Genomic DNA, 27,276 nt, shown 5'->3' with positions numbered 1-27,276 from the left:
GAAATGCAGTATGTATCACGCTAACTTTTGTACTAAGTACGAGACAATAGGCCCCCCGAGGAGGGCTCGGGGACTGCCATCTTTTATCTATGAATGAAGAGTATCATGCTTATGACCTTGTCATTTCATTTACTTGTTCCGTCCGGCACCGGGTTCGACTAGTCGGCCCGGGGACTGGCCGACTGGAGTTATATTAGAAGTCCTACACGCGGTCAGACAAGTAGTGTGCCGACACCCAAGCTTAGCTCTTGCCAAAGTCGCAGTTCGAAGAACCGGCTGTCCGGCTGGCAAGAGTCAAAAGCAGGAAAGGATGCCCACATGAAAAATGGCTAGGGACCAACGGACTAATATAACGAAAGCCGGTTTGACGCCTACCACCGACCGACTACCAGAGTAGCCGGCCGGCCGGTTTCCATTCACTTCACTTCAATCCAAGAAAGCTCGAGTACTTGCCTCCCCAAAGAGGGAAGGCGACAAAGGAAAAAGGCTAAGGATAAAAAGCATACGCGAATGGAAACCAAACATGCACACAATAATATTTACATAAAAGACCTCCAAGAGGCCAGTATTCAACATAGTTTGGATACACCCCAGTGGGTGGAACTGCGAAAGCTTAATAAAGATTATTCAAAAGGCAACAAGCAGGAAAAACAAGGACGGCAGGTTAAGCCAGCGGAGCGACTGATGAGCCAGGCTGGTCGGTGGAGACGGTTGTGCCGGCTGAAGGAGTGGCCGGCTGGTGAACCTCGGCTTGATCACCACCTCCCGCAGAGGGCGCGCTTCCGCGCGCCTCGTTGCTGGAGGCATGGTCAGCCTGAGGCCGGCCGTTTGTTCCACTAGCCGGATCGACGTCTTCACCGTCCTCTTCTTTGTCGTCTTCGCCCTCGTCGCTGGAGGCGATCTCCTCTGCTGAGTCCTCACCCATCGTCGGGTTCAGCCCAAACCACTCCTCCGGCTGGGCAACGCCGTCATCGTTGATTTCAGGCGCAAAAACGCTGATGTCGGTGCACTCCGCGATCGTCGAAGCACGCTGGGCGATAGCCAGCCGCACCTCCTCCAGCTCCGCATCGGCCTCCAGCCGCCAAGTGTGCAGCTGGTCCAGGTTCAGCCCTGGGTACCAGGCTCGGACGAACTCCAACGCCCGCCCGGCTCCAAGCCGGGCCGCTGACGCCTTCCAAGCTTCAAAGCGACCGACTGCAACCTCCAGCCAGTCGGCAGTCCGGCTCGGGGTGCGGGGGATCGTCTCGCCAGGCCAGAGGGTGGCCAACACCTACGCTCCGGCATGTTGGAGGTGGCGAAGCATACGATGAGCCGGCTGCAGCCGCGCTTGGACCGCCAAGAGCTGCTCCTCAAGCGTCCGATTCGTGTCCGGCGCGATGTTGACCCCCGCCTGACGGCGCGCCTCGCGATGGGCCTCGATGGTTTGGGCGGCGAAGACGGAGTAGCCGGGAAAGTAGTCTGCACAGAGAACAGGAAGCAGCACAAGTCAGAACCAAACCAGGCAGCCAGGGGAAGGAGAGGAGCGAGGAAGGCGGCTTACCGTCGACCAAGTCCTCGATGCGGCCGAAGCCTTCATCTAGCGCTTGCCGGGTCTCAGCCCAGCACGCCGCCTCGGTCTCGAACTCTGCCTTCAGGGCGGCTTCGCTATCCTGCGCTTTCTTCAGGGCCGCCTTGTGGCTCTCCTCCTGGTCAGCCAGCTTCTTGGCCAGGCGGTCATGCTCCTAGACCAAGGTAGCGTACTCAGCGTCCTTGGTGCGAAGGGCGTCCTGCGCTTCTATGAGCTCCCTCCTCAAGTCGGCGTTGGCCCCTGCAAGCACGAAAGACAAAAAGAAAAAAGCCGATGAGGAAAAAGTCGTCAGGAAAGATCCGACCCGGCTGCTCAGCAGTCGGCCCGAATCTCGGGGACTACACCCAGTGGGTACGCTCACGCGCCCCCACAGGAGACAAACAAGATCAAGTACTTACTTCGGCTGTTGACCAGGTCTTCGGTCTTCCGACCCAACTCCTGAGCTTGAGAGTTGAAGGCGGCAGCACGGGAGTTATGATACTCCTGGAAGATCAAACAGGAGGCGAGAATAAGGTAATCGTCAAGGAAGATCCGACCCGACTGCTCAGCAGTCGGCCCGGATCTCGGGGACTACACTGTGCGCTGACGCGCCCCCACGGAAGAAATCAAGAGAACAAAGCGACCGAGGATAAAAGACTCACCCGGATGGCGGCCCGCGTCGAAAGGAACTCCTGGGTGTACTGCTGCAGCAAGGCGGCCTAGGCTTGAAGCCGGCTCCGGACCTCTTGGGCCGCCACGTTCAGCTCGCCCGTCCCCCCGCTGGGAGTCCACTCGGACGTAGCGGTGTTGGCCGCCTCCAGGGCCTCCGCCGACTGGCCGGCGCCCGCAACTCGGCGCGGCTCCGGCACAGCGGTGCCTCCTCCTGCGCGCCGGCGCGTTACTGGCTGCACCTCGAGGCCGGCTCTGACCTCCGGCTCGCCCCCGGCCGGCTCCTCTAGCACCGCTGATGATTGGCCGCCTTGGCCAGCTCCGGTTGGCGCTGCCGGCGGCGCCCTCTCTGCGAAGACCGCGGAGTCCTCCCTCCTCTCCATCAGCGGCGGGTCTTGGCCAATTTCCTCCGCCAGGGGCAACGGGGTGTCACGGGCCACGGCTCGGAGGGGAATGGCGAGCAGCGGAGGCTGGTTATGCGAGCCCTCTGCCTCCGTCTCTGCAGCCACCGCCTCCGCTTGGGCCTGGGCTGCCGCGTCGGCCTGCTCCTTCGCCGCCTAGGCGGCCGCTTGTTCCGCCACCTCCCGCGCCTCACGGGCGTTCCGCTCCATGGCCTCCCTGAGGTCGGCACGGGGGCCCACGCGGCGGGAGCCTGAAGACCCTCCAGTCGGCCCAACTACGGAGCCGCCCGGACGCCGCTCAAGGGAAAGCGGCGCCCTGTCCAGCGAGCGAGGAAAGGTTAGGAAGAGTGTTCAACAGAAGAGAACATGAAAAGCATACGTCCAAGCAATCGACGACTTACACTGAGACCGCCTGAGGCTGCTTCACCGCCTTGCGGAAGCGGGCCGCCTTCGCGGCCGCCTCATCTCGTTTGGTCGCCGTGGTGGAGGCCTTGGACTTCTTCGGCCAGCTGCCAAAGAGTATTGATGCGGCCCGGCGCTTCTGTGCGCCGCCACTGACAGTCGGCGCGGTGGACGAGCCCGCGCCTTGATGGTCAGGCGCCGGCTGGCGACGCGGGGCGACTTCGACTTCGGTGTCATCCGGCCAGTCCTCGAAGCCGGCAGTAAGCCCTGTGCCTCCGGGCTCGTTGTTGTCCCCCACGATGGCACCTTCCATGGCGGCCGCTCCCAAATCCGGGTCGTCGACGTCGTCCACCATGCGGTCGGGGACGTACTGGCGTTCTATCCCTGCTGCCCCGGTCGTCGGCGAAAGGAGGGGGTTCTGCTAAGGAGAATCGACTGATCAGAAGCCGGCCATCATGAAGCCGGCTACCAACAAAAAGAAGAAAGAGAGGAAAGCTTACCACGGGCGGAGGGTTGGCGCGAGAATACGGCGCCTTGCCGTATCGCCAGTCCTCGGCGAGCTTGCAATTGGAGATATAATTCACCATGTACGACACCTCCGAATGAGGTATCTCCCTGGTGCTCAGCCGGCTTGGGTCGAAGCGGCCTCTCATCTGACACATCATGTGGGGCCGGCTTTGGAGAGGAAGTAGCCGGCGCTCCACGAAGGCGGCCACCAAGTCGGCCCCGGTCAGGCCTTCCGACTGGATCATCACCCGAAGCCGGGAGACGGCTGCGTTCCCGTCCTGAGACAGCGACCTGGACCGGAAACTCCATGAGGGTTGCCTCCCAGCCGGCGGGCCGGCTACGTAAGCCGGCAGGTTGACGTGGTCTCCTTGCTGGGTGATGTTCTTCACGTAGAAGTACTACTTCTGCCAGATCTTCACTGACTGGATCAGGGGGATGGACGGGAACGGGTTGTTCTCGCTCGACCTCCTCATGGCGATGTAGGCCCCGTAGGGGGCGGGCACGCCTGCGATGACGGTGCCGAGTTTGCTCTGGAAGAATTCCCCCTAGAGCTCCAGTGTGGGGAGCACCCCCAAGAAACCTTCGCAGAGAGAGACGAAGGCCGACAGCAGCATCACCGCGTTGGGCGTGAGGTGATGCGGCTGAAGATTGTAGAATTCGAGGAAGGAGCGCAGGAACCCGCTCGTCGGAAGGCCGAAGCTGCGCAGGAAGTGCGAGCGGAAGACGACCCGCTCGCCCTCCTCCGGCGCCGGCGAAATCTCCCTCTCCGGCGCCAGGCGGACCCGCACGAGGTTGGCGTCGGGCAGGCGCCGAGTCCGGCGTAGGAACTCAACGTGGTCCTCATGGACGTTGGAGCCGTCCCACGAGCTCGACAGCACCATGGGAGCGAGACAAAGTGGTGGCGCAGCGGCGCTGAGACGGGAAGCTGCAGCGGCAACGAGAGGAAGAAGGAAGACGAGGGGGCGGAGTGAGAGAGAGCGTGCAAACCTCTGCCTCTCCCCCTCCTCCCCCTACTTATAGGCTCGCCCGACGGAGCCGAGGAGGCGTGGCGTGGGGAAACGTGGGGATCGCCTGTGCCCACTCCCCCACGTCCCGCATTTATTGCGCCCTAACGGCGAAATAAAATCGCCACGAGGAGGCGAGCAGTCCACCTGGGCCGCAGAAGATCAGCGCTCGGGCCGAGGCCTAGGAGTGGCAGGCCCGGGCCTGCGACGGCGTCCCGTCGTGTGCGTGCACTGGCAGGGCTTCGCTGCCACGTGGCCCAGGGAGGGCCCGCGGTCGGCACGCGGGTCGGCCACTTTCCCACCTGCAAGACATAGAGCTCTTCGAAATCGGCATACACCAGCAAAGCCGGCTCTTCAGGATAGGAAGCTGACCAAGCTTCTCGTCCCTCTGTCCACCTCGAAGCTCGATCAGCTTCGGGGACTACTGTCAGAGTAAATAGCCTTGGGTAGCCAGGCTGGCTTCCCCTGGCCCTTCTGAAAAAATTACGAGCCTGTCCGGATCTCAAGAACCCAAGACGTGGGGCCGCCTTCCCCTTGCTGGCCGTCACCCAAGCCGGCTGCCGGAAGGCGGCCCGACTTTAGCCCTCGCAAAGGAAGCCACGGGAGGGCCGGCTTCGAGAAGCCGGCCGCGAGAAGGCCGACTACAAGAAGCCGGCTCCCACAAAGCGGTCGAGACCGTACCCTCAAAGTTTGCATCCACCTAACGGCGATGTGACAGGGCGCGGCTACAGTAAAGCCTGCCACCCCCAAATCCCAGAGCACAACCGGCACAGTGCACCGTACGGGTGACCATGACCCGTCCGGCGCAACACTGTTGCCATGTTGACCCTGACGCCATCCATAATGGGCTGCCAGTACGGCCCACGGGCGGTGGGCCCCTTCGGGCAGAGAGACACCCGAAGGCGGCCACGCCTCCCCCAGTCGGCCCAAGACAGAGCCGGCTCCCCACAGCCGGCTTGCTGCCCTCCTCGAAGGAGACGCCCCATTAAGGAGACAAGACGCGGTGAGGCTACAGCAATCGCCCGCCGGACGGCGGTACTGTAGGCATGCCTACCTCGACGAAGCCCACGTCACCAAGATAGAGCAACAGTAACCAGCCGCCGACCAGGTCCTGGATAGTGGGGCCTGCCTGTCGACCAAGGGGCCGGCAGCCGGCGGGACCCACCAGTCGGCGGGCCCCAGCAGCCGGCGCAGAAGCCGGCGAGCGCAGTCACAGACGGCTGGGCCCCGCGCCCAGTCGGATTACCATTGTACCCCCGGGGGGTAGGCCTATATAAACCCCCCGGGGCGCCCATGCAAAGGGTTCGACCCCCAGCTAGTTTTAGACACCTCACAAGGAGAAGGAGCAGGCCAGCCGACCCTTCTTTCTCCTCCCACCGAACAGCTCAAGGAGCATTGTGTAGTTTCTTGTCCATTTAGTGATCATGCGGAGACCCTGCAGAGCAGCAGTAGGGGTGTTATCTCCACGGAGAGCCCCGAATCTGTGTAAGGTCCGCCGGCGTGCATGTCTTCGCCTCATCCCGTTTCCAGGCACCGGCGATGTCTTACTGGCTCCCACAATGATAAGCCACCCGTTGGCATATGTCGCACCTACCACCCGACATATCTGAAAGTATTTGCTTTAGTCTCCTGGATATTACCTTGGACGCAATTTTGTAGAGCATGTTGCATAAGCTGATTGGCCTGAACTGTTTGAGAAGTGTGGGGTTTTTTTACCTTGGGAATGAGGACCAGTGTCGTGTTGTTGATGCAGGCTGCTGACTCCGTCCCCTCAACAATTTTGAGGACCACAGTTGTGACCTCATCTCCGCACAACTCCTAGTGACGCTGAAAAAAGTGAGCAGGATATCCATCCAGACAAGGCGCTTTGATTGGAAACATTTGAAACAAGGCACACTTTACCTCCTCCTGGGAATATGGCGCATTCAGAAGGTTGTTCATATCAGGTGTTACCTTGGTTGGCACGTGTCTGAGCACTTCCTCCATGTTGTGCACCCCTTCTGACGTGTACAAGTTTTTGTAGTACTTTGTTGTCATCTCTTCCATCCCAATTGGATCCTCTATGAACTGACCATGTTCATCTTGCAGCGATTCTATTTGATTTTTGCGGTGCCTTTTACTTGCCCTCAGATGGAAAAATAGGTGTTTTTATCACCATGAACTAGCCACTCCAGGCGCGCCCTTTGGCGCTAGAGCATTTCCTCACGATGGAACAACTCAACCAATCGATCGGTGACCTTTATCTCTTCCCAGGTGGGGCCAGATCTTCCTGGGATGGCACGCAAGTCCTATAGCCAGTTTTTTAACTGAGCTATCTCTTTTCGCACTGATCCGAAGTTGTTCTGATCCCAGGCCAACAGATCTCCAGCTAGGTCCCCTAGCTTTAAGTGCAATGATTGCACTGTCCCCCCTTCCTGCATGCTCCACCGGTTCGCCACTGCCGTGAAGAGAGATTCCTCTCTCTTCCACATGGTCTCATATTTAAATGCCCTGGGCCCCGCACTGCATGCATGCAAATCACGTAGTGTGAGGAGGATTGGTATGTGGTCGGAGCTCACTGCCGTCTTGTGATGCAAGGTAGTCTCTGGCAGAGCGACCAGCCACACCGGGTTCGACAAGCATCTGTCCAAACGGACTCGGGTGAAGGTGCCACCAGCAACCCTTTTTTTGAAAGTCCAACTTGTACCCGTGTGCCCTATATCTGACAAACCGCATGTATCAACAGCCTCCCGAAAACCATCAATTTGAGCTTGGCTCCGACATCCAACTCCATCATGTTCACTGAGGTTCAGCACCTCGTTGAAGTCGCCGATGACCGCCCACGGCCTATTCTATGACTCGGCTATATTCTTTAGAGTATTCCAAGTATTTTTCATGTCCGGAACTTGAGCCTCTCCGTAAACAAAGGTTACTCTAACCTGCACGTCCACCATACTATCTACTAATGCATCAATATGGTACCTCGAATAACCAATAACTTCCACTTTTATTTCATCATTCCAAAAGATACAAAGACCACCACTCCGTCTAGAACTACTCACTGCATAACTTCTATTGAAACCTAAACCTTCTGCCAGATTCTCTACCCTCATACCCTCTATGTGTGTTTCAGGAATACAAAGAATAGAGGGGGCAAACTACCTCGCAAGATCGCGAAGCTCCCGAACTATCATAGCTTTGCCAATTTCGCGGCAGTTCCAGCAAAGTAGACTCATTGCGCTAGGCGAACCCCTCCTTGGGGGCTCGCTAAACGCGCATCAGGGGTCTTGCTAGGTGTTGCACTCTTCGTTGTGTTTGTCTTGGCAGTTGAGGGGCTCGGTTTGTTTCTCTTCGTCTCCTGCTTCGAGGTGGGGCTTGGGGGGTCGCTGGTGGAAGCACGAGAATGTTTTTGTTCGACTGAACCTGCTACTTCGGATGTGTGCCTTTTGGTTCAAGAGCGCTTCTTTTTCTGTTTCGGTCAAGTTCTTCCATGGTGACATCATTGAGCATCATGTCGGAATCTTCCTGAGGCTGGCTACCCGGGGCATCTCGGTTCGCTGCTGCTCTCCCACCCCCTCAGCCTGAACGACCTCGGCCTCGCCCTCCTCTAGGGCTCTCGCTCTCTCCCAGTCCTCTGCCCAGGCTCTGGAACCAACTTGCTTTTATGTCCTTGAAAACGAGTGCTTTTGGGGAATGAACACCATCTCCGCACTCTTTGTACATATGGCCAAGATATCCACAAACAGCGCACCAATCAGGCATTCTTTCGTACTTGATTCTAAAGACCACAAGTTCCACCGCATCCTTCTTGACTACCAACGAGACAGCGTTTTTCAAAGGTTTCGTCACATCGATTCGCACCTGAACTCTAGCAAAGTTGCCCTCAAAGTCTTGTGACTTTGGCTCAGCAAATATGAACTCTCCCACCATGGATGTCAGGGCCTTGATCTTAGAGAAATAACCATCTGGGAGATCATGTATCTGCAGCCAGATATGAATCTTTTTAAGTTCAATGGTTAACGGCTTCGTGAAACCATCATAAGGCACAAGAACCACCGCCTTCCCCTTGAAGTTCCATGGCCCTTCCTCCATTACCCTCTCCCAATCACCAAGGCAAGAGAATTGGAGGGTGTAGAGGTTTTCCTCTAGAGGCCTGATCTTGACTTCCTACGCCACATCCCATGCCACCCTCATGCTTCTGTAAAACCAATATTGGCTGTAAGCTTTGTCGGTATGAACCCTAGCGATCGCCATCCAGCGGGTCGCCTCCTGCGGTAGCTCGCCGTCTTCCACCACCACATCCTACAGATCGTCTTCTTTGAGTCCCAATTCCTCCATCAGTGCTTCAAGGTCAGACGTGGCCGTCCCCGATGCCGATGCGTTCGAAGCCATGATCCTCTCGCTCGGGGTTTGGTTCCGCGAGCGGTATTGACCCAAAGTCTGCCCCTCTGCATGGCCACCACGTCTTGCCACGCAGCAGGCCATCGTCGGAGAGGAGCGGTAGGGGAGATCGGTCTCTATGGAGATGTCGGCGCCGTCACCCGAGAGGAGAGAGAAACCCTAACGAGAGGGGAGATAATCCCTCATGTGCTAGCAGGGAACCGCAACTCTCTTCTCTCGTACTCCTTTTACTTCATACTTTCCTTTTACTCATGTCCTTTCCCTTTCTCCCCATATGGATGGCCCTATAGGGGGCGCACCAGCCCCTTGTGGGCTGGTGTGTTCCCTTACTTGGCCCATTAAGCCCATATCTTTGCCGAGGGTTTCCCGGAACCCCTTCCGGTGACCCGGTATCACCTGGAACACTTCAAGTGTCCAAATACCATCATCCTATATATGAATATTTACCTCTTGATCATTTCGAGACTCCTCGTCATGTTCGTGATCTCATCTGGGACTCCAAACAAACTTTGGTCATCAAATCACATAACTCATAATACAAATCGTCATCGAACGTTAAGCGTGCGGACCCTACGGGTTCGAGAACTATGTAGACATGACTGAGACACATCTCCGGTCAATAACCAATAGCAAAACCTTGATGCTCATCTTGGCTCCTACATATTCTACAAAGATCTTTATCGGTCAAACCGCATAACAACATACATCATTCCCTTTTTCATCGGGTATGTTACTTGCCAGAGATTCGATCGTCGGTATCATCATACCTGGTTCAATCTCGTTACCGGCAAGTCTCTTTACTCGTTCCGTAATGCATCATCCGGCAACTAACTCATTAGTCACATTGCTTGCAAGGCTTATAGTGATGAGCATTACCGAGAGGGCCCATAGATACCTCTCCGACACATGGAGTGACAAATCCTAATCTTGATCTATGCCAACTCAACAAACACCATCGGAGACACCTGTAGAGCATCTTTATAATCACCCAGTTACGTTGTGATGTTTGATAGCACACAAAGTGTTCCTACGGTATTCGGGAGTTGCATAATCTCATAGTCAGAGGAATATGTATAAGTCATGAAGAAAGCAATAGCAATAAAACTATACAATCATTATGCTAAGCTAACAGATGGGTCTTGTCCATCACATCATTCTCTAATGATGTGATCCCGTTTATCAAATGACAACACATGTCTATGGTTAGGAAACTTAACCATCTTTGATTAACGAGCTAGTCAAGTAGAGGCATACTAGGGACACTCTGTTTATCAAATGACAACACATGTCTATGGTTAGGAAACTTAACCATCTTTGATTAATGAGCTAGTCAAGTAGAGGCATACTAGGGACACTCTATTTTGTCTATGTATTCACACGTGTACTAAGTTTCTGGTTAATACAATTCTAGCATGAATAATAAACATTTATCATGATATAAGGAAATATAAATAACAACTTTATATATGATTCATTTTATCAAGTAATTCTCTTTGTGATTTAGCAACTTGTTCTAACTGAGTTTGTACCATAGAAGCATGTTTTCCAACACCTCTAACATCATTTGATATTCTAAATAACAAGTCACTCAAGCGAGCAATCATATCAGAATTATATTTCAACTATTTCGTAACATTTTCATTGAAGTGATCTTGTTTTCTAATGTAGTTTTCAAACTCATAAAGGCATTGACTAGGATGCATATTGTGAGGATTACCATTTTCATTAAACTTCATAAGAGAATTTACCTCTACCACCTTAGGCATTGGTGGCATATTAAGCCCATGTATTTATTCAATAGGAGGTAAATTTTTAACATCCACAGCTTTAATACCTTTTTCTTTCATAGATTTCTTTGCCTCTTGCATATCTTCAGGACTCAGATATAATATACCCCTGTTCTTCAGAGTGGGTTTAGCCGGTGGTTTAGGAATAGTCCAATCATCATAATTTTTCAATATTGTCGGCGTTCTGGGAAAGGGGGTCCCTAGACTTGCCTGCCTGCGGCCTGCGGCGTGGCTCAAGTGGGGGGCCAGCGCAGCCCATCTTCATCATGATAAAGGCTAAGGTGTCCCGATGTTTCGATGAGATGGTGGCTATCATTTTCTGTGGGAGTCGACTTTGACGATCCGACTACGAACGTGCGAGACGTCGCGCCTTAGCAATCACTAAACCAACTTCCGAGGGTTATTGACCACGCCAGAGCACGATCAACCTGACCACGAGGGTCTGTTTCCTGCGAGCAAACGAAGAACAAGCAAGAAACTGAGATTGCAATCGGGATATTGCGAATATAAGATGAAAGCTTTATTGATAAAGGTGGGGTTCTGTGACGTCTTGGTCCGGTCGTTGGACACAAATGAAGTACGCGAAGTTGCAGCTATGGCGAACTTTTAATCTAAACAAAACCCAAAGTCTAAACGACGCCCTAAGGGCTGTATATATGGAGGAAGGGGGGGGGGAATTTCGTGGCCCTTGAGGGTGGGGTCCGAAACCAACCCTAACTCTTGTTTCCCCACACATACAGACTCTAAAAATAGCCTATACTTAAGTATTTCGAAATCACATGGGCCTGGCCCATTAATAAGGTGACGCAGCACCTAGAATAGCCTATGGACGAATATTATGAAGTGGCATCTTGTATATTTCGTCCAAGGCTTCATGCACTCCTTATGGCGGCTTCAAAGTCCTGAAATCATCACTTGTAACTCCGTTCTTGATCCCCTTGCGCATGCCATCAACTCCATGCGTGTTCTTGCTCCAATGTTCATCCTTCTCCAAGCTAGGCCCTTCATTTGTAAGCAAAACAAATGTATCCAATTTAGGCAGCATCATAATCTCATGAACATTAGAATCATTACCAAGAAACGAAAGTACCTGGTAATTTAATTGGCGTGCGCGAGCTCTAGTAATTGGTCCAGTATATGTAACAGTAGGGGCTGTGGGTGTAACAATGGTATTGATGTCCTCATCATCCTCCCCTTCTTGAAATGAAGTCGTCCTCGACGGAAGCGCATCTTCCTCACCCAAATAAGGCTTCAAATCTGCAATGTTAAAAGTGGGACTAACCCCAAAATCTACAGGTAGCTCAAGTTTATATCCATTATCATTTATTTTCTCTAACACCTTAAAAGGAGCATCAGCACGTGGAATTAGCTTTGATTTGCGCAGATTAGGAAATCTATCTTTACGCAAATGTAACCAAACAAGATCTCCAGGCGCAAACACAACATGTTTTCTACCCTTATCTCCAGCAAGTTTATATTTAGCATTCATACGCTCAATGTTTTCCTTAGTTAACTCATGCATTTTTAAAATCAATTCAGAATGTTCTTTAGCATCAAAATTAACCTTCTCTGAAGATGGAAGAGGCAACAAATCAATAGGTGCACGAGGTAGGAAACCATACACAATTTCAAAATGGCACATCTTAGTAGTAGAATGCAATGAACGATTATAAGCAAATTCAATATGAGGCAAGCATTCTTCCCACATTTTCTTGTTATTCTTCAAAACAGCCCTAAGCATAGTAGACAAAGTTCTATTGACTACTTCAGTTTGTCCATCAGTTTGGGGGTGACAAGTAGTACTAAAAAGCAGCTTAGTCCCCAACTTAGCCCATAAACATCTCCAAAAGTGGCTAAGAAATTTAGTATCACGATCTGAAACAATAGTATTTGGCACACCATGTAAGCGAATAATTTCATGAAAGAACAAATCAGCAACATTAACAGCATCATCGCTTTTATGACATGGTATAAAGTGTGCCATTTTCGAGAACCTATCCACGACAACAAATATGCTATCCCTCCCCTTCTTTGTTCGAGGTAAACCTAAAACAAAGTCCATAGATATATCCTCCCAAGGAACACTAGGTACAGACAAAGGCATATATAAACCATGAGGATTGAGTCGTGACTTAGCTCTTTGACATGTAGTGCAGCGAGCAACAAAACGCTCAACATCCCGTCTCATCTTTGGCCAAAAGAAATGTGTAGCAAGTATATCCTCTGTCTTCTTGACGCCAAAGTGTCCCATTAATCCTCCTCCATGTGCCTCCTGCAACAACAAAAGACGAACGGAGCTAGCTGGAATGCATAGCTTGTTAGCACGAAACACAAATCCATCATTAAGAACGAACTTGTTCCAAGTTCTCCCTTCCTTACAATTCTGCAATACATCTTTAAATTCAGCATCATGAACATATTGATCTTTGATGGTCTCCAAACCAAATATTTTAAAGTCAAGTTGTGAAAGCATAGTATAACGACGAGACAAGGCATCAGCAATAACATTTTCTTTACCCTTCTTGTGTTTAATGACATAAGGGAAAGTCTCAATGAATTCAACCCATTTAGCATGTCTACAGTTCAGTTTTGCTTGACTTTTAATGTGTTTCAAAGATTCATGATCAGAATGTATAACAAATTCTTTGGGCCATAAATAATGTTGCCATGTTTCTAAGGTCCGAACAAGAGCATATAATTCTTTATCATAAGTAGAATAGTTCAGACTAGGCCCACTCAATTTTTCAGAAAAGTATGCAACAGGTTTTCCATCTTGTAATAACACACCTCCTAATCCAATTCCACTAGCATCACATTCAAGCTCAAAAGTCTTATTGAAATTAGGAAGTTGGAGTAAAGGAGCATGTGTCAACTTATCTTTCAATACCGTGAAGGCTTCTTCCTGTGTGGTACCCCAAACAAAAGGCACATCCTTCTTTGTAAGCTCGTTGAGAGGTGCAGCAATGGTGCTGAAATCTCTCACAAAACGCCTATAGAAACCAGCGAGGCCAAGGAAACTCCTCACTTGTGTGACCGTTTTGGGCTGCGGCCAACTCTCAATAGCTTCAATCTTGGCTTTATCAACTTCAATTCCCTGTGGAGTAACAACATAGCCAAGAAAAGATACTCGGTCGGTGCAAAAGGTGCACTTTCCAAGGTTTCCAAACAAACGTGCATCACGTAGAGCAATAAAAACAGCACGTAAATGTTCCAAATGTTCCTCCAAAGATTTGCTATAAATCAATATGTCATCAAAGTAAACTACCACAAATTGTCCAATGAAAGCACGTAAAACTTCGTTCATTAACCTCATGAAAGTACTAGGTGCATTAGTTAACCCAAAAGGCATGAGTAACCACTCATATAATCCAAACTTAGTTTTAAATGCCATTTTCCATTCATCACCCAATTTCATACGAATTTGATGGTATCCACTATGCAAATCAACTTTGGAGAATATTGTAGAGCCACTCGATTCATCAAGCATATCATCTAGCCTAGGAATAGGATGACGATAACGAATAGTAATATTATTAATGCCTCTACAATCAATGCACATACGCGACGTGCCATCCTTTTTCGACACTAAAATGATAGGAACAGCACAAGGACTAAGGGATTCACGTATATAACCTTTGTCGAGCAATTCTTGTACTTGACGCATAATCTCCTTCGTCTCCTCTGGATTGGTACGGTATGGTGCACGGTTGGGTAGCGAAGCACCAGGAATTAAGTCAATTTGATGCTCAATCCCTCGAATAGGTGGTAATCCCGGTGGCACGTCTTGTGGAAAGACGTCAGCGAACTCCTGCAAAATGTTAGTGACAGCAGGGGGCAAAGAGGAAGGCACATCCTCGAATGAAAATAATGCCTCTTTGCACACAAAAGCATAGCAAACAGATTTGCTAAAATCTAGCTCATCAATATCAGATTTGGTGGCAAGTAAACATGCACTTTTCAATTTAATTTCAGAAACAACAGTAGATGGTTTATTATTAGGCTTCATTTGGTGCTCAAATTCTTTTGCCACAATCTGATTTTCACTCTTATTTGTCTCCTGTTTTGCTTTATTAGCTCTATTAATATCATCTTTCAAAATGGAATCAGGAGTCATAGGAAGCAAAGTAATATTTTTATCGTTATGAACAAGAGTATACTGATTGTTTCTACCATGGTGTACAAAATTTTTATCAAATTGCCATGGTCTACCAAGTAATAAGGAACATGCTTGCATAGGTACCACATCACAATCAACATAATCAGCATATGTAGAGATACTAAAATGCACACGAACAGTACGTGTTACCTTAACCTTGCCGCTGTTGTTGAACCATTGGATGTAGTAAGGATGTGGATGTGGTCTTGTGGTGAGAGATAGCTTCTCCATCATCTCCATGCTAGCCAAGTTATTGCAGCTCCCTCCATCTATGATCACGCGAACAGAACGTTCCTTCACAACTCCCTTTGTATGGAACAAATTATGCCTCTGATTTTGCTCAGCTTGTGTAACCTGCACACTCAAAACACGTTGAGCAACTAAACATTCATACCTGTCAGCATCTTCAGGAGCCATGTATTGCGTCTCATGATCAGAATCGTCTCCACCGTGTTCTTCACGTGTAATAAGAGCCAAAGTCTCCTCATCATAGTCACTAGCGGACTCATACCCACCATCCTCAGTAACAATCATCACACGCTTAGATGGGCATTCTCTCGCATAATGACCTCCACCCTTGCAATGTCGACAAATAATATCATGTGTTTGCCCTGTTGATGCCATGGATGAAGAAGAGCTCTTTGCAGGCCCAGAAGGTGTGCTCTTGGCAGATAGTGGTGATTGTGCCTGCTTTATTGTATCACGGTTGGAGGTGGCAGCTGACGGAGGCGCCGGTGTAGCAGAACGTGTGGAAGTAGATGATGCACGTGGTGTCCATGATGAAGGTCGTCCTGCAGAAAAGTTAGTCCGCGCCAATGCCTGTCGATCCTGCACTTCACGTTCAGCTTTACAAGCAAGATGGAATAAACGAGTGATATTAGTATACTCCTTATACTCTAGAATCGTTTGAATCTCTCTATTTAATCCACCCATAAAACGTGCAAGCATAGCTTCATTCTCCTCAACAATACCACATCTAATCATGCCAGTTTGTAATTCCTGATAATATTCTTCTACAAAAAAAATTCCCTGTCTTAAGCGCTGCAATTTTTGAAGTAATTCACGTTGATAATATGGTGGAACCCAACGAGTACGCATAGCAGTTTTCAAAGCAGCCCAAGTAGCCGGAATAGGATATAATCTACAATGCTCAGACCACCAAACACATGCAAAACTAGTGAAAGCATAAACAGCAGCAGGAACACGTCTCTCCTCGGGATATTGTAAACATGTAAATCGTTGTTCAGTTTCTAACTCCCAAGTAAGATATATATCAGGAACATATCTACCCTCAAATGGTGGAATATTAAATTTTAGTTTAGGGAGATGGTCATGATCTCGTACCTGAGGGTGAGCCCTACCATTGCCATTATTTGCATGTGGACGACCTGGTGGTTGCTGTGCTGTTGGTGGCACGTAGTTCTGATTTTGATCAACCTCATCCTCATAATCTCCCACATAATCCTCCTCCTCCACATCAGCAGTAGGAGCCACAGAAGTATCAACAGCAGCACCAGCAGTTTGGCCCGACTGAAGAGGGGCACGGCTCGCTCGGCGGAGGGCTGTTTCCCGACGTGGAGGTAGTCGGTGTTGTTGCTGTTGTTGCAGAGGTGCGGCAGGAGCAGCCGGTGGTGGTGGTGGAAAACGTGACAGCAATTCAGCAAACTTGTTATCGAGCTTTGTTTCAAACGTCTTCTCCATGCCATCTATCTTCTCCATGGCCTCTTCAAATCTGTTTATCACATCTTGCACCTGTCCATTCATCATTTGCTGAAACGTATCATGAAGCTCCTTGTTCATCAAGTTCTCCCAGTCAGTCTCGTCGGCTTGTGATCCTGGCATGGTTAGCAGCAATAGAAACACACAAGAATATGATCCTACAGACTACTAACAAGTGGTGGTGGTGGCGGGTGTCACAAATCCGTCAAGCAAATCTCAAATTCTTACCAGTTCTTACCCAGCAGCAGGCGGTGATCGGCAACCGTTGTAGTCAAAAACTCTCAAAAGCTTGGATTGCCAGGGAGAGTCAAATGCACGACGTAGATGTATGTGGAGCTGGGAAGGCTTATAGTATGGTAGCAAAAAGGGTCAACAATAATCAATTCAGAGACGCAAAGTTGAATAAACGCTCAACGACGATACTGTGCTGGTCCTAGGCTAGACCGTGCTAGAGACGCGAGCCTAGAACACTAACAAAATCACGGCGCTGCACGTAAATAAGGGAAAAGCACACTCTGGAACTCTCTTTTTTTCGCTCTTTTTTTTGCGCTCCTTTTTTTTGCGCTCCTCTTTTTTTTGCGAAAAATCACTATAATGGCGAGTGTCTCAAAACTCTTCCCTCGTCAAACTGATAGGATGGGCACGAAATTTTTTTTTCACTTTTTTTCGGAAATCAGGGCAGCGACGACGAAAAAGTGCGACAAAAAAATCACTATGATGGCACGTGGCTCAAAATACTCAGAAAAGCCTAAAAATAGGATAGGGAAAAAAATTTGCCCGTGAAAATTTTGGCCTAAAAACTGCCTGGGGGTCTCCAGACTTTTTTTTTCCGAGACCTACGCAGGCAAGGAAACACGAATCGGAATTTAGATTGATCTCAAGAACAAACCTAATATGAGAAGAACTCGGATTGGTGGTGGATATATGGTTGTGGTATATGGCAGTGGTGGTGGTATATGGTAGCGGTGGTGGTATATGGATAGAGATTGGTGGTGGTATATGGATACGGATTGGTAGTGGTATATGGATATGGATTCAGAGCGGTGGCGGATAAGCAAAAGTGGTAGATGGGCGATGATGATGGTGCGCCGGCGGCGTGACAACTTATGACCAGAACTCGAAACTCTAAAAGACTAGACTCTAAGACCAGCAACTTGACACGACGATGCAACCGCAAATTCAACAAAGCAAAAACCCTAAAAAGATTATGCAAAGGCTCAGATTGGTTCGGATATGATGAACTGACCCTAATTTTTTTGTGGCTTTTTCATGGACTGTAGGTATGAAGAACAGACTCGATCTAATCTACGAAAAACTGTAAAATCTCACCGAGCAACCTGGAAATCTGATACCACTTGATAAAGGCTAAGGTGTCCCGATGTTTCGATGAGATGGTGACTATCGTTTTCTGTGGGAGTCGACCTTGACGATCCGACTACGAACGTGCGAGACGTCGTGCCTTAGCAATCGCTAAACCAACTTCCGAGGGTTATTGACCACGCCGGAGCACGATCAACCTGACCACGAGGGTCTGTTTCCTGCGAGCAAATGAAGAACAAGCAAGAAACTGAGATTGCAATCGGGATATTGCGAATATAAGATGAAAGCTTTATTGATCAAGGTGGGGTTCTGTGACGTCTTGGTCTGGTCGTTGGACACAAACGAAGTACGCGAAGTTGCAGCTATGGCGAACTTTTAATCTAAACAAAACCCAAAGTCTAAACGACGCCCTAAGGGCTGTATATATATGGAGGAAGAGGGGGGGAATTTCATGGCCCTTGAGGGTGGGGTCCGAAACCAACCCTAACTCTTGTTTCCCCACACATACGGACTCTAAAAATAGCCTATACTTAAGTATTTCGAAATTACATGGGCCTGGTCCATTAATAAGGTGACGCAGCACCTAGAATAGCCTATGGACGAATATTATGAAGTGGCATCTTGTATATTTCGTCCAAGGCTTCATGCACTCCTTATGGCGGCTTCAAAGTCCTGAAATCATCACTTGTAACTCCGTTCTTGATCCCCTTGCGCATGCCATCAACTCCATGCGTGTTCTTGCTCCAATGTTCATCCTTCTCCAAGCTAGGCCCTTCATTTGTAAGCAAAACAAATGTATCCAATTTAGGCAGCATCATAATCTCATGAACATTAGAATCATTACCAAGAAACGAAAGTACCTGGTAATTTAATTGGCATGCGCGAGCTCTAGTAATTGGTCCAGTATATGTAACAGTAGGGGCTGTGGGTGTAACAAGGGTATTGATGTCCTCATCACATCAGCTCAAGCTCAAGACCCTCGCGAGGGGCCAAGCCTCGCGGGGCGGACGACGGAAAGCTTCCTCAGAGGCAGCCTCATCAGGCAGACTCGCGAGGAGGCGGAGAGATCAAGGCAGGGGTACCTCGCGAGGAGCCCATTACGCAAGCCATGACGATTGAGACCAGGCGGGCGCCAGGTGGGCGCCGGCCTGCGCAGTGTCCTTGTTTCCCCTTTGGTGCAAAGGGGGCAAGCACAGGCCAAGGCATCGGGCAAAGGTTACCATTCCGGTGCAACGAGACCAAGACCAACAGAGCGGCAGGACGGAGGTCACCGTGGAGCCCAAGACGGCGTCATTACCAGAGCTTTTGGCAGCCGAAGACCACCTTTGGTCAGGATAACTTGTACTAGATGTTCCCCTTTGAAATGGACAATTGTTGGCGCCCTTCCCGCTCATTATTTGGGGAGAGGCCCAGGGTCTCTATAAATAGAGCTAGCCACCATAGAAGGAAGGAGACACCCAGGGGGGATAAAAGAGAGACAACTAGAGATCTGATAGAACCCTAGCAGAGAGAGAGAGAGAGAGGCGACTGAACTCACCCAAGCAGTTCATCGCACCAGCTCAAGAACACCTCTCGCGAGGCTGTTCTTCCCTTGTGCTGTTCATCATCAGCCCCCGAGGCAATCCACCACACCACACACTGGAGTAGGGTATTACACCACAATGGTGGCCCAAACCAGTATAAATCCCGTGTCCCTTGTGTTGTTCGTTGTTTCCAGCTTAGATCACGCGAGGAGATTGGACGTAGATCGTAGGGGTCCGTGCGCACCCCAGTGTTCGAACCTCAAGGGTCTGCCGGGACCTGAAATCCGACATTTGGTGCGCCAGGTAGGGGTGCACCGGAATCTTTCTTCCGCTGTTCGCGTGTGATCTTCCGTCGTGTCCATGGCTAACGCTCGTCGGGCTCGCGCCGAGCGCCGGGCCGCTCTCGCCACCCGCGTCGCCCAGACGGCGCCCGTCGGTAGACGCCCTCGTCGTTCCCCGTCGCCTGCCGCCAACGCCGCCACCGGCCCGGCGGGGAACGAGCAGCAGGCCTCGTGCCAGCATCCTTCGGTACGGCGGGAGGGCCGCACCGCCACACCATCGCTGACTCCAGCCGCTTCGTCGTCCCACGCCCGTCACGCCCCCACGGACACGCACGCCGCGCTGCTCCTGGCAAGAGAGCTTTTGCACTACCGCCCCGTCGACGACCTCTACGAGGATTGGCTCGCCCGCATCACCGAGCTCGTCAACACCGCAGGGGGCTCCCCCTTGTCGTCCTTCTTGCTGCCTCGCCCTCCATTCCGCGCAGGAGGCGAGGATCAGGAGGTGCCTCCACCACCTCCTCCCCAAGAAGGCGCCCTGGCTCCAAGGCGCGCAGCCCCAAGGCGAGACCCTCCGTGCCCGGCGCCTGCGCAGCAAGAAAGGAGCTGCCAAGAGATCCCTCGTCCCCAAGAAGGTGCTCGCGCACTCCCAGCGCCGGCGCGCCAAGATCGCGTCCCTGCACCTCCACGCCAAGACCCCACGTTGCTCCAAGCGACGGCACGTGGTAATCCCCAGGAGCAAGCCCAGTACCAGCAAAAGGCACCGGTGGCCACAGCAGGCTGTCGTGCCCTCACCCCCGAGCTATGCGGCGTCGCATGGCCAGGCAAGTTCAAGCCTGACCTACCCCCTCGCTATGATGGCACGGCAGACCCTGCGGAGTTCCTGCAGCTCTATGAGCTATGCATCGAAGCCGCCAACGAAGACGAAAGGGTCATGGCGAACTAGTTCCCCATGGCGCTCAAGGACAGGGCCCGCACCTGGCTCCTGAACCTGGCTCCTGGCACAATCTCCTCCTGGGACGAGATGCGCACTCGCTTCATCACCAACTTCCAGGGCACTCGCGACCGGCCCCCGGCCGTGAGCGATCTGTGCCACATCAAGCAGCAGCAAGGGGAAACCCTGCAGAAATACATCCAATACTTCAACAACGCTCGCCTCAAGATCCCCAAGGTGACTGAAGAAGCCATCATCTCGGCCTTCTCCGATGGCGTACGCGACATCAAGATGAAGAAGGAGCTAGCAATCCATGAAGACCTGTGCACATCCCTGGAGCTGTTCAACTTGGCGACCAAGTGCGCCAGGGCTGAGGAAGGGCGCATTTCCCTCCTCGAACTCCCGCTGCCGACCCAGAAGAGAAGAAGCCCAAGGCTAAGGACGTGAAGTGCAAGGGGGCTGCCGTGCTTGCAGCGGAACCAGACACCAAGCGAGGTAGGGATCAGCCTGAGTCATCCAAGGGCAGCCGGTACTGCGTGTACCATGACCTCCACACCCACAACACCAATGAATGTTAAGAGCTCAGGGCCGTGAGAGATGGACGTGTCGGTCGACGCCCCGAGTGCAACGACAGGGGCTATGGCCGAGGAGGAGGAAGAGGTGGCGGATGATGGGAAGACCGTGGCCCTCGCCAAGGGTGGCGAGACCGACCTCGCGAGGATCGCTGGCAGGACCAGCCTCGCGAGGGAGGCTAGAGAGATCAGCCTCGTGAGGATCGCCCACATGGCAACGTAGGCCTTCCTCCTCTACCGCCACCGCCAAGGAGGAACGAAGACCAACATCAAGACGAGGGGGCCGGGGGCTTCCAGGAGCCACGCACAATCGCTTGCATCTTGGGTGGCGCGCAGGCCCCAGCCTCACAGCGCATCTACAAGCAGTTTTCTCGTGAGGTGAATGCAGTCCTCCCCAAGCTTGAGGCCATGCGCCCTCTCAGATGGTCTGCGTGCGTTATCACGTTCAGCTCAGCGGGTCATCTCAAGTGCGCGGCAACGGCCGGAGTCCTCCCGATGCTTTGCTCCCCAGTCATCAGCAACGTACAGGTCACCAGGACCCTCATTGACAGCGGAGTAGGACTCAACGTCCTGTCCGTCGAGACGTTCGACAATCTCCAAGTGTCATACGATCAGCTTCAGCCAACCAAGCCCTTCTCAGGAGTCACTGATGGTTCCACTGTTCCGGTAGGGCAGGTTCACCTTCCAGTCACGTTCGGGCAGCGCAACAACTACCGCACCGAGCTCATCGACTTCGACGTCGCCCACATCCGTCTGCCATACAACGCCATTCTCGGGTACCCAGCCCTGGCCAAGTTCATGGTAGTGACTCACCATGGGTACAATGTCCTCAAGATGCCAGGAAGCAGCGGAGTCATCACCGTACCCTGTGAAGAAAGGGACGTAGTGTGTTCACTTGAGCGCGCGTTCCAAGCCGCAGCAATCGAAGACTTGGACCACAGAAATGGAAGACTTCCTGAGGCGACCCTTAAGAAGAAGAAGGTTTCGCCTGGCCCAAGCCATAAGGAGGCAGGCGCCACCGGAGGTGTTGTGTCAGGATCTGCGCCCAATCAGGGAGCGGCACCCTCTCTCACATAGGAAGGCGCTCCCGGCACCCTCCTCAGGCAGGGCTCGGGGGCTCTTTCTTGGAGAGCCACCGACCTTGCCGAGGTCGCGAGGGAGGCGCTCGGGCACCACTTGGAGGGGTGCTTCCAGGCACGTTTCCCTCAGGAAGGTACAAGGCAAGGAAAACCAAACCCTCAGGAGTTCATCGCAAGAAACACCCAGGGGCTACAGGAATCGAGAGTCATGCGCGGCAGCCGCCGCCTGCCACCGTAACCCCACATCCAGGCGAGGATGGTGGGCTACGTGTCTGCATTGACGTGCCAGGGCTCAACTGAGCCGCGTCTCTGGAGCGCCTTTGGCCTTCGCGCGCGAGGCGTTGCGAGGGTCCACCTCACAACTACGTTCGCATGCCTTTCGGCCTGCCAAACGTGGTCGCCACTCATCAGCGCCTACTGAGGGGCATTCTGGAGGCTCAGGAGGTCAGGCATGGTGCAGTCCTGGCGGAGATGGAGAAGGCCCTCGGAAACCCACCAGTGCCCCCGGAGCCTCCCGAGGCTCCTGGGCCTGGGGGCTCGTAAGGATCAACGTCTTCATCGCACATCGACCACTTCTTCAGCATCACTTCAACTTCAACGACACCAGGTGACATCTTTCTAAGTTCCATTTTTAGCTGGGAGCGCCCACATGGCCGCATCATTCCCAGGTTGCGTGGGTTCGTCCCTGCGGCATGTATCCGTTTTGCTTACGCTCTTTACTTACCGTGTTGGGGGCGCCCCTCGGGCTGCATCATCCCCGAGCTGCTCGGGCCTGGCCCTGCGGCGTTTGCTTTTCCTGCGTCTACTTAAAATGAATTTCCTCCTGCGTGCTTAACATATCCGACCTAATCGCTTGCTCGATTGACGCCTACCTATGGAGCCGCTCGCTCTAGCATGGCATCTGTGCACGGGTCCGTCCCTGCAACGCCGATAAATATAAGTGGTCAAGCTCTGGCCGCAGTAGCCCTGCAAGGTGCCACCTCACCATGCCCTCAGTGCCCCAATCACTTCCCCGGAGCGACAAAGGTTGGTTGGCAACCGTAACGACAGGTCTTGTTTCTCTTCATGATTGGTGTGCAGGACCTACTCTAGGAGCAACGCTAGGGACATCGCGAGCTGTCTCTCCCTCTCTCCGGCACGGACCGCTTGCACGTTAAAAGGGGGGCGCCTGAGCATCGCGACTCATGGGCTCCTACTGGCTCTCTAGCCCTCACCCCCTGGCCTTGACCCACGGCATCGCGACCTGTCATACCAGCGACGGCTGAGCTCGCTCGAGGGCCGGGACCTGAGGACGTAGAACATTAAGGAAAGTGCAGGGGAGTGGGAAGAAGCTCGTGAGGACCTAACCCAGCAGCGCCTCAGCTGCCACCGCTCGGGCCAGGCGCTTCGTCGAGGAACTACACCAGACTCAAGAGATAAGTCACGCCCTTACAAGAGTTGAACCAATGCAGCGCAAAAACCCTCGCCAGTGCGGCTCTGTCACAGCGACATTGCCTTCCTTTCTCGCCCAGCGAGGGCTGCTTGAGCGCTAAAGGGGACCTCCCGAGCATCGCGACTCGGGGGCTCTTACCGGACCTCGGGCCGCTCACCTCCTGGCCTTGACCACGGCACCGCGACCTGGCATAACAGTGACGGCTGAAGCCTGCCTGGGGAATGGGACATGTCAGCGTAGAGCGCCAAGTCCTCGTGAGGATAGAAAGGGGGAGCCAAGCCGAGACAGGACAAGCACCTCGCATTGATTCATATTAAGGATATAATATTCATAAAAGACATGGCAGACGCCTTACATACCCCCGCGGGGTGTTGCTTCGATTCCTTGCAGGGAACAAGAGTACTAATCCTAAGGGACGCCATCATCAACAGTGGGCTGCCCAACGTCGACGCCAACCCATCCAGATCAGTGCCGTCGGCGGCTGGACGCAGCTGCCCTGTTCCGAGCACGGCGTGAGCTCGGGGGCTCGTAGCTGTCATCGCTCGTCTCCGGAGTCGCGAGGAGCTCGGGGGAGCCACTGAATTCCCCAGCTCCTCCGCTGCTGCCTGAGGAGCTGCTGGAGGGCCGATGGGCAGGCCAGGTCCTCGCCAGTTCGTCGCCCCTGCCGCTCTCCCTGGGGCAGCATTCCAGCCGGCGCCCTTCAGCATCGAAGACCTTGAAGAACATCAGGGAGGCGCCGTCATATTCAAGATGAATCACGAGGGCACCTACCGTCCGGCACACCCGGGCGATTTCACCCCAGCCCCGGGTCATGAAGACCTTGGCCGGAGCGACGACCGCGACCTCCACTCCGATCGCAAGGGTACTGCAGTCAGCATGCTGTAGCCAGAGCTCCAGAGCCCCACTCGGCAGCATCTCGAAGGCGAAGGAAGGAGGAAGGCGAATCCAAGAGCTTGGAGGCATGGCGGCGTGGAGCACGAGTTCGCGAGAGGAGCGCTCGGCGTGGACTCCAGGAGGAACGACGCGCACCATCGTGACTCGCCGGAGTCGACAGCGGTATCGTCGATGTTGCTCGACGCCTTCTCCCCCAGGACCCACGACGCGGGCGTGCAAGGGTAGCGGAAACCCAGGCGGCGGCCGCTCGTACCAGGGCCTCGGTGCCTCCTGCTGAGCATCCTCATCTCGGTGGCAAAGGATCAGCCGCTTCTTCGACGGAAGTGGGTCAGGACCCTCTCAGGGGGCCTTTCCCTTCTCTTCTGTAGAGAATCGGCGGATTGGTGCCATTGGCGTAAGGAGGAGCAAGAACAAGGAAGGAGAAGGAAAGGAGCAGCAGGAAGGGATGGACTGAAGGGGCTCGCGCATCCTCGTACTTATAGCCGAAGGAGGCCAACTGCCGAGCGCCACGATCGCAGGTAATCATGACCGGTTTGTCTACATGCAGGGACTTGTCAAGTCATGCGGTCGCCGAGGCGTCGTGGGGAAGTGCATACGCCCATGTCCAATCAATCGCCACGCGGCGCCCAAGGCCGCAGGCTGTTAGGGCCCGCGGCGCTTCGCGCTTGCACCTTCGCTTCCCTGCTAGGCCAAGCCCGGGCGCGCCTTGGGCCCAGGGACTACTGTCAGCGTTCTGGGAACGGGGGTCCCTAGACTTGCCTGCCTGCGGCCTGCGGCGTGACTCAAGTGGGGGCCCAGCGCGGCCCATCTTCATCAGCTCAAGCTCAAGACCCTCGCGAGGGGCCAAGCCTCGCAGGGCGGACGACAGAAAGCTTCCTCAGAGGCAGCCTCATCAGGCAGGCTCGCGAGGAGGCGGAGAGATCAAGGCAGGGGTACCTCGCGAGGAGCCCGTGATGCAAGCCATGACGATCGAGACCAAGCGGGCGCCAGGTGGGCGCCGTCCTGCGTAGTGTCCTTGTTTCCCCTTTGGTGCAAAGAGGGCAAGCACAGGCCAAGGCATCGGGCAAAGGTTACCATTCCGGTGCAACGAGACCAAGACCAACAGAGCGGCAGGACGGAGGTCACCGTGGAGCCCAAGACGGCATCATTACCAGAGCTTTTGGCTGCCGAAGACCACCTTTGGTCAGGATAACTTGTACTAGATGTTCCCCTTCAAAATGGCCAATTGTTGGTGCCCTTCCCGCTCATTATTTGGGGAGAGGCCCAGGGCCTCTATAAATAGAGCTAGCCACCACATAAGGAAGGAGACACCCAGGGGGGATAAAAGAGAGACGGCTAGAGATCTGATAGAACCCTAGCAGAGAGAGAGAGAGAGAGGCGACTAAACTCACCCAAGCAGTTCATCGCACCAGCTCAAGAACACCTCTCGCGAGGCTGTTCTTCCCTTGTGCTGTTCATCATCAGCCCCCAAGGCAATCCACCACACCACACACTGGAGTAGGGTATTACACCACAATGGTGCCCCGAACCAGTATAAATCTCGTGTCCCTTGTGTTGTTCGTAGTTTCCAGCTTAGATCACGCGAGGAGATTGGACGTAGATCGTTAGGGGAGAGATCTCTGCGCGCACCACAGTGTTTGAACCTCAAGGGTCTGCTGGAACCCAAAATCCAACAAATATGTTGTTCAATAATTCTTCAGCTTGAGCAATAGTTCGTTCCCTGAAAACACAACCAACACAACTATCTAGGAAGTCCCTAGAAGCATCAGTTAGTCCATTATAGAAGATATCAAGTATTTCATTTTTCTCAAGAGGATGATTAGGCAGAGCATTAAGAAACTGTCAAAGCCTCCCCCAAGCTTGTGGGAGACTCTCTTCTTTGGCTTGAACAAATTTAAATATTTCCTGTAAGGCAGCTTGTTTCATATGAGCACGAAAATATTTTTCAGAGAAGTAATAAATTATATCCTGGGGACTACGCACACAACCAAGAGCAAGAGTATTGTACCAAGATTTAGCATCACCCTTTAAGGAGAACGGAAATAATTTGAGAATAAAGTAGTAGCGAGTTTTCTCATCATGAGTAAAAAGGGTGGCTATATCATGCAACTTAGTAAGATGTTCCACAATAGTTTTAGTTTCATAACTATGGAAAGGATCAGATTCAACCAAAGTAATTAACTCTGGGTCGACAGAGAATTCATAATCCTTATCAGCAATAAAGATAGGTGAAGTAGCAAACTTAGGATCACATTTCATTCTAGCATTCATAGATTTTTCCTTATACTTGCATAATAATTTCTCTAGATCATCTCTATGATTGCAAGCAAGAATATCTCTAGTTGCTTCTTCACTCATAACATAACCTTCCAGTACCTTAGGCAATTCATATCTAGGAAGGCTAGTTCTAGCAGATGTTTCAGGATATTAAGTTTCAAGCTCATCATCAGATTCAACAACATCATGTTGTATAACTCTAGCAATTTGTTCATCAAGAAAATCACCAAGTGGCACATCATCATTATCAAGCAAGGTACTAGCATCATCATAAGCATCATTCATAGTAGAAGTAGCATCATCAATAACTTGCGACATATTAGAATTCATAGCATGTGGTGGTGTTGCAAGTTTATTCATAACATAACCTTCCAGTACCTTAGGCAATTCATATCT

Source organism: Triticum aestivum, chromosome 6A (assembly GCF_018294505.1).
Source record: "Triticum aestivum cultivar Chinese Spring chromosome 6A, IWGSC CS RefSeq v2.1, whole genome shotgun sequence".
Taxonomy (NCBI): domain Eukaryota; kingdom Viridiplantae; phylum Streptophyta; class Magnoliopsida; order Poales; family Poaceae; genus Triticum; species Triticum aestivum.
This window is presented reverse-complemented; position numbering follows the sequence as displayed.